We start from the raw sequence: 8,161 nt of genomic DNA on the forward strand, positions 1-8,161 counted from the left end.
TTCGGAGTCCAAGATTCCCATCATGGGGACATGCTTCTCCAAGTTCCTTAGTCTTCAATGTCCATTCTGTCTCTCATTCAGTATCATTTGGTCCACATGGGATTCTTCAGTGTCTTGCAACTCACACTTCCTAATCAATGGCTCTCAAATTTTAATGACCTTAATGATTCACCAGGGAGCTTATCGAAAGACAGATTCCTCAGCTTCGCTCCCTAAAAGTCAAACTCAGCAGGAATCAGCATCCTGAAAAATCCATTCTGAGGAAATAATCTGCATGCTCCATCCTGAGAAATGGCCGGGCTTTGCACCTTACGTAGTATAGTCTACGTGTTCAAAAATGATATTCTGTGCTATTATTTATTATTATTATTGAAATGGAATCTTACTTTGTTGCCCAGACTGGAGGGCAGTGGCACAATCTCGGCTCACTGCAACCTCTGCCTCCCGGGTTCAAGCAATTCTCCTGCCTCACCCTCCCAAGTAGCTGGGACTGCAAGTGCATGCCACCATGCCTTGCATTTTTGTGTGTGTTTTTAGCAGAGACGGGGTTTCACCATGTTGGCTAGGATGGTCTTTATTTCCTGACCTCATGATCCGCCCACTTTGGCCTCCCAAAGTGCTAGGATTACAGGCATGAGCCACCATGCCCGGCCTCTGTGCTATTATTATCAACTGGTCATCATTAAGCATGTACTGATTTCCAGAACTGTAAGGCATTTTTGTATATACTGTTCTTTTTTTTTGAGACAGGATCTCTCTCTGTTGCCCAGGCTGGAGTGCAGTGGTGAGACCTCAGCTCACTTCAACCTCCACCTCCCGAGTTCAAGTGATTCTCCTGCCTCAGCCTCCCAAGTAGCTGAAATTACAGGTGTGTGGCACCATGCCCAGCTAATTTTCGTATTGTTAATAGAGACAGGGTTTCACCATGTTGGCCAGGTTGGTCTCGAACTCCTGACCTCAAGTGATCCGCCTGCCTCAGCCTGCAAAAGTGCTGGGATTATACACATGAGCCACCGTGCCCAGCCATATATACATTGTTTTATTCCATCCTCAAAATGCAAAATGTGAGGTAGAGGTCTACGTTTTATATATGAAGGCACTACATTTTGAAAGATGGAGGTGATAGACACAGGCTCACATAGCTAGTGTTTGGTATCTCTGATCCTAAAGCTGGCCCTTTCATGGCATGCTATGTCACCTCCCCAGTGTTAATCAAAGCACATCTTTCATCCTGATAAAAGTGTTCCCTGGGATTCCAAATCTTAAGAAAGATTTCCTCTTTCCCCAAACCTAGCTCTGTAATTAAGAAAAAGGATCTAACCTTTTTTTTTTTTTTTTTTTTTGAGACAAGAGTCTCGCTCTGTCACCCAGGCTGGAGTGCAGTGATGCAACCACGGCTCACTGCAGCCTCCGCCTCCCAGGTTCAAGTGATTCTCCTGCGTCAGGCTCCCAAGTAGCTGGGATTACAGTTGCCCATCACCATGCCCAGCTAATTTTTGTATTTTTAGTAGAGACAGGGTTTCACCATGTTGGCCAGCCTGGTCACAAACTCTGGTCCTCAAGTGATCCACCCACCTTGGCCTCCCAAAGTGCTGGGATTGCAGGCGTGAGCCACTGCACCCAGCCAGGATCTAACTTTTACTGAGTACATGCTATATTAGTTGAGAAGTGTATAGATGTTATCTCTTAATCTTCACTACAATTCTTACAGATAGGAAATATTACATCCATTTTATGGGTGAGGAAATTAACAGTCTGAGAGATTAATTTACCCATGGCCACAGCTAGTAAGAGGCTGAACTTGGGCATCTGAGCCCCTTACCGTAACAGTTCCCAAATCTATAATCCTCCCACTTAGCATTTCCCAAAGTGTTTTTCAGAATAAATGTCGATAGGAATTTGGAAATAAGCGTTCTGCAGATACATTAGTTTGAGAACTGCTGTTTAAATAAAGTCTATTGCAGGACTTCTTATGTAAGCATGATCAGCCTCTTACATAATAGTGTGCAACGTGAATGTCTGAGAGGGGGTTTATTTATATTAGGTTTCTCAAATGTATCGATGGTGATTCCAATCACAGAGCATCGATCAGGAGCAGCGTTTCATGTAATAAATGCTGGAAAATGTCCAATTGTAAATTTCAGCTCTGCTTGCATTCTATCTGAACCATAACACCTGTCTAACCTTAGCCACACCCTTCACCCAAATTTTGTTTGTAACTCCCTGCAACAGAGAGCTGCTCACTGACTTCAAGGTTTCCTATTTGCTGTTACTCTACCTTGGAGTTATCTGTAAGGATTTTCCCATACAAATTGAGCATCCCAAAATATAAAAACCCAAAATTGAAATACTCCAAAATCTGAAGCAATGGCATGACGTTCAAAGGAAATGCTCAAGGAAGCATCCAGATTACAGATTTTTTGATTAGGCACACTCAATCGGTGTGTGTTCTGCGAGTATTCCAAAATCTGAAAAAAAAGTGATACCCAGAACACTTCTGGTCCTAAGCATTTTGGATAAGGGATACTCAACCTGCAGTGAGATTGCCACATACAGGAAACTTCAGAAAATAGCCACCAGGCAGGGCATTTTTCTATTTCCTAAACACATTTTCCTTTAGAGACTTGTAAATTAATGGCAGTGTACAGAACATACATACTTTATTAATAAAGCCCAGGTTCATCTTCTCTTAAGATCCAGAAGGCCCAGATCCTATATTAAACTATGTCCTCATTCCCTTTCAGCTGTGTGAAACTTGGCCTCTGATACTTCTACAGTATAGTACAGAATAGTGGACTTCGGTTTTCATTGCATACCCCTCAATAAAAATGTTAACATGTGGCTGAGCACAGTGGCTCATGCCTGTAATCCCAGCACTTTGGGAGGCCAAGGTGATCAGATCACTTGAGGTGAGAAGTTCGTGACTAGCCTGGCCAACATGGCAAAACCTCATCTCTACTAAAAATACAAAAAAATTAGCTGGGCATGGTGGCATGTCCCAGCTACCCAGGAGGCTGAGTCAGGAGAATCATTTGAACCGTGGAGGTGGAAGTTGCAGTGAGCCGAGATAGCACCACTGCACTCCAGCCTGGGCAACAGAGCAAGACTCTATATCAAAAAAAAAAAAAATGCATATATATGTGTGTGTGTGTGTGTGTGTGTGTGTGTGTGTGTGTTAACATGTACAAAATACATGGATTAATAAATAAATGTCATGTACAATATTGTTAGGTGGGAAACTCTTACATACACCCCATGCTTGGTTTGTTCCCTTCCACGTGAATGGAGCTGCAATCACGGTAAGGCTCCAGCTCTCTCTCTCCCTGGGAGAGAATGACTGATATTTAGGGGAGCAGGAACCAGGTATGCACAGCTCAGCCTGTCTCCTACTGGGGATCAGATGGCCCAGGGACACATATTCCACTGGGCCCCTAGCTGTGGGAGTAGGCCTGTGCCTGGGTCAGTGAGCATGTCTTAATTCTTGGATTCAAGCTTGAGACACCATGACTGGCAGGCACCACACCTAAGCTAGACTCTCCCATGGCCCTCTCAAGAATAAAGCTAACATTTTGTTCTCTATCTCTCGGATCCCTCTCTCTCAGTTAATTCTGAACTCAAGGGAGGAGAATGGGGAGCTATTTATCAGGATTCGTAAAAACTGTCTACTAGGGATGGAAGCGACAGCTAACACCTGTAATTCCAACACTTTGGGAGGCCAAGGCAGGAGGATCATTTGAGGCCAGTAGTTTAAAATCAGCCTAGGCGGCTGGGTGTGGTGGCTCAGACCTGTAATTTGAGCACTTTGGGAGGCTGAGGCAGGCGGATCACAAGGTCAGGAGTTCGAGACCAGCCTGGCCAATGTAGTGAAACTCCGTCTCTACTAAAAATACAAAAATTAGCCAGGCATGGTGGCATGCGCCTGTAGTCCCAGCTACTCAGGAGGCTGAGGTGAGGCGGAGGTTGCAGTGAGCCAACATCGCGCCATTGCACTCCAGCCTGAATGACAGAGAGAGTAAGACTCCGTCTCAAAAAAAAAAAAAAAAAATCAGACTAATAGGCAACGTAGCAAGATCCCATCTCCACCATCTCTACAAAAATTACAAAAATTAGCCAGTTACAACCAGGCGCAGTTGCTTACACCTATAATCCCAGCACTTTGGGAAACTGAAGCAGGGAGGATCACTTGAAGTCAGGAGTTCAAGACCAGCCTGGCCAACATGGTAAAATCCCATCTTTACTAAAAGTACAAAAAGTAGCCAGGCATGGTGCTGCATGCCTGTAATCCCAGCTACTCAGGAGGCTGATGCAGGAGAATTGCTTGAATCTGGGAGGCAGAGGTTGCAGTGAGCCAAGATTGTACCACTGCACTCCAGCCTGGGTGACAGAGCAAGACTCCATCTCAAAAAAACAAAACAAAACAAAAATTCAGTTACAGTAGTATGCACCTGTAGTTCCAGATACTCAGGAGGCTGAGACAGGAGGGTTCCTGGAGCCCAGGAGGCTGACACTACACTGAGTTATAATCACACCACTGTACTCCAGTCTGGGTGACAGTAAGACCCTGCCTCTAAAATAAATAAAGAAACTGTCTATTGGCTACCAATTAGGCTAATTTTAGTTGATTTGTTATGTATTGGAATAAAATACATATGCTAAATTGAACATGCCTGAAGGATATGCTGAAAAATACACAATGAAAAGAGAGACGGTTCAGTGTGCTCCAATGGCTTGTCTTATATACCCACTGGGATTCATGGAATCCACTTTGTAGACCACTGACAAAGAAACAATTCTGGGCTTTAGGGTTAGACCTAGATTTGAGTTCTGGCTCTGATATGCATTTTACCTCTTTAAAACGATATCCTCATTTATAAAATAGGGACAATAGTGCCTTTCTCACATAATTGTTGTGAAGATTAATGGAAATAATGTATACCTAGCACACAGTAGGCCCTTCTAATAGCACATAATAATTTTTATTGTTTCTATAAAGAGTAGAATCTTCAGATTAACAATCTTCAGTCCAGGCATGGTGGCGCCATCACGCCTGTAATCCCAACACTTTGGGAGGCTGAGGTGGGCAGATCACCTGAGGTCAGGAGTTTGAGACCAGCATGGCCAATATGGTGAAACCTTGTCTCTAATAAAAATAACAAAAATTAGCCAGGTATGGTGGTGAGTGCCTGTAATCCCAGCTACTTGGGAGGCTGAGGTGGGGGTGTAGCAGGACGAGCCGCAGACAAAACTCCTCAGATACCGGATTAAAGAAGGAAATGGTTTATTCGGCCAGGAGCGTCAGCAGATTCACGTCTTAAGAGCCGAGCTCCCCCAAAAATAAATTCTTGGCCTTTTTAAAGGCTTATAACTTTAAGGGGTCCACGTGAAAGGGTCGTGATAAATTGAGCAAGCCTGGGGAAACGTGAGTAGGGACTACATGCATCAGCTAACGGAACAAAAAGTTTTGCAATGCTTTCTTCATATAGTGTCTGGGATTTACAGGTAACACAAGTAGTTTAGGTCAGGGGTCGATGTTATTGTTATTACTTTTTTTAACTCCCAGGGCCAGGTGGTGGCGCTGAGGTTGTCTAGCTATTTATCTTACTTTTGTTTCTTTCTAACTTTTTGCTTTCTGTCTTTCCTCCTGTCTTGTGAACTAGGCAAGGTTGGGGCAGGAGGGCAGCAGGAGTAGTAGTGGGCTCCTTCCTTAGGAGAATCACTTGAACCCAGGACGCTGAGGTTGCAGTGAGCTGAGATCACGCCACTTCATACCAGCTTGGGTGACAGAGTGAGACTCAAAAAAAAAAAAAAAAAAAAATTCTTGAGACGTTTTCATTGCCTAGTGCAGGAGTTGGCAAACTTTTTCTTAAAGGGTCAGATAGTAAATATTTGGGGCTTTGCAAACCAAGGGGCAAAACCAGAATGTTTATGCAAGTATTTACATAACTATTCCAAATACAACCGTCTGAAAATGTACAAACCGTTCTTAGCTCTGAAAAGAAATATGCAGCTGGGTGGGTTAGACCCAAGGTCTACAGAGCTTGACAACCCCTGCCTAGTATATATTTATCTTCTATTTGATTATTTTTCTCAAAATGGACACGTTTTCAAAGTGTGTTTACGGAACACCCTACCTCAACATGATCATGAAAAGCTGTTCTGTGGCTGAATCCACTTGACCAACACTTGTCTGGGTATCTTCCAAATCTCCTTCCTTGGAGGGCCACACACCAGAACATTAAAGACTCCAAAGCCTTCAATTAACAAGCTGTTTAACCGAGTTCAATCCAGTTATTTCCAAAATATCTTTGACAACAGAATCCTCTTTTACATGTAACATTTATGAACATCCCACAGAACATACTTTGGAATGTATGCTGCTGTAGATCCTCAATTTTAAGCATTATTCAGAACTTCGCTATATTAAATTTAGTTTATTCCTTACAATGAATAAATATGAGGAATCTGCGTTGGGTGGTGCATTTTAGTTACTATCCTCAGCAGAATAACCGTTCTGCTGTGGTTCAAATGTGTCCCCTCCTAAATTCAGATATTGCCAATGTGACATTGACCTTTAAGTACTAAGAGGCAGGGCCGCCGGCCAGGCACGGTGGCTCACGCCTGTAATCCCAACACTTCGGGAGGCCAAGGCAGGCAGATCACCTGAGGTCAGGAGTTCAAGACCAGCCTGACCAACATGGAGAAACCCTGTCTCTACTAAAAATACAAAATTAGCCGTGCATGGTGGCACATGCCTATAATCCCAGCTACTCGGGAGGCTGAGGCAGGAGAATCACTTGAACCCGGGAGGCGAAGGTTGCCGTGAGCTGAGATCGCGCCATTGCACTCCAGCCTGGGCAACAAGAGTGAAACGTCGTCTCAAAAAAAAAAAAAGAGGCAGGGCCTTTAAGCGGTGACCAGGCCAGGAAGGCCCCTCCCTCGCGAATGGAATTAGTTGCCCTCAGAAAGGGGCTTGACAGGAAGTGTGTTCCAGCTGCTCTTCTGCCCTGCCAGGACACAGCGATCATTCCCCACTTGCCCTTCCACCTTTCACCACGTGAGGACCCAGCAAGAAGGCTGTCACCACATGCCAGGGCCTTGATCATGGTCTTCCTAGACCCTAGAACTGTGAGAAATAAATCCCTGTTCTTTATCAATTACTCAGTCTACGGTATTCTGTTATAGACAAACAGATGAAGTCCCAGGCCACGTTAGTCTTTCGTTTGGGAAGAACTGAAGATTTGCTGAGTTTTCTCCCTGCATTTATCTAGGATCATAAGAATGTTCACTTGGAGAGCCTGTGGAAGTCGCTCTTAGAAGAATCAAGATACCAACAGCACTTGGGAAGCACGTGGGGACTTCCATGGAGATCTGAGAACACCTCATGTCCATGCTGCTGTGAACATGAATTTGCTAAACTACTTTTACTGTATTTTTTTATTGTGGCAAAATATATGTAATATAAAACTTACCATTTCAATCATTTATAAGTACACACTTCAGTAGTGTTACGTACACATTGTTGGGCAACCACCACCACCATCCATCTTCAGAATTTTTTCATCTTCCCAAACTGAAACTCTGTGCCCATTAAACACTAACCTCACAATTCTCCTCTCCCCCCAACTCCCTGGCAACCGTCATTTTACTTTCTTTTTTACTTTTTTTTTTTTTTGAAATGGAGTTTCGCTCTTGTTGCTCAGGCTGGAGTGCAGTGGTACCATCTTGACTCACTGCAACCTCTGCCTCCCATGTTCAAGCAATTCTCCTGCCTCAGCCTCCCAAGTAGCTGGGATTACAGGCATGTGCCTCCACACCTAAGTAATTTTGTATTTTTAGTAGAGATGAGGTTTCGCCACATTGGCCAGGCTGGTCTCAAACTCCTGACCTCAGATGATCCACCTGCCTCGGCTTCCCAAAATGCTGGGATTACAGGCGTGAGCCACCACGCCCAGCCCATTTTACTTTCTGGTTCTATAAGTTTGACTATTCTAGGTACCTCGTATAAGTGTCTGTCCTTTTGTGATGGCTTATTTCCCCGAGCGTAATATCCTCAAGGTCCATCCATTTTGTAGCATGAGTCAGAATTTCCTTCCTTTTTAAGGCTGAGTAATATTCCATTGTCTTTTTAGACCATTGTGTTAAGCCATTCTTGCATTGCTAT

This window comes from Chlorocebus sabaeus, chromosome 23 (assembly GCF_047675955.1).
Source record: "Chlorocebus sabaeus isolate Y175 chromosome 23, mChlSab1.0.hap1, whole genome shotgun sequence".
NCBI lineage: Eukaryota > Metazoa > Chordata > Mammalia > Primates > Cercopithecidae > Chlorocebus > Chlorocebus sabaeus.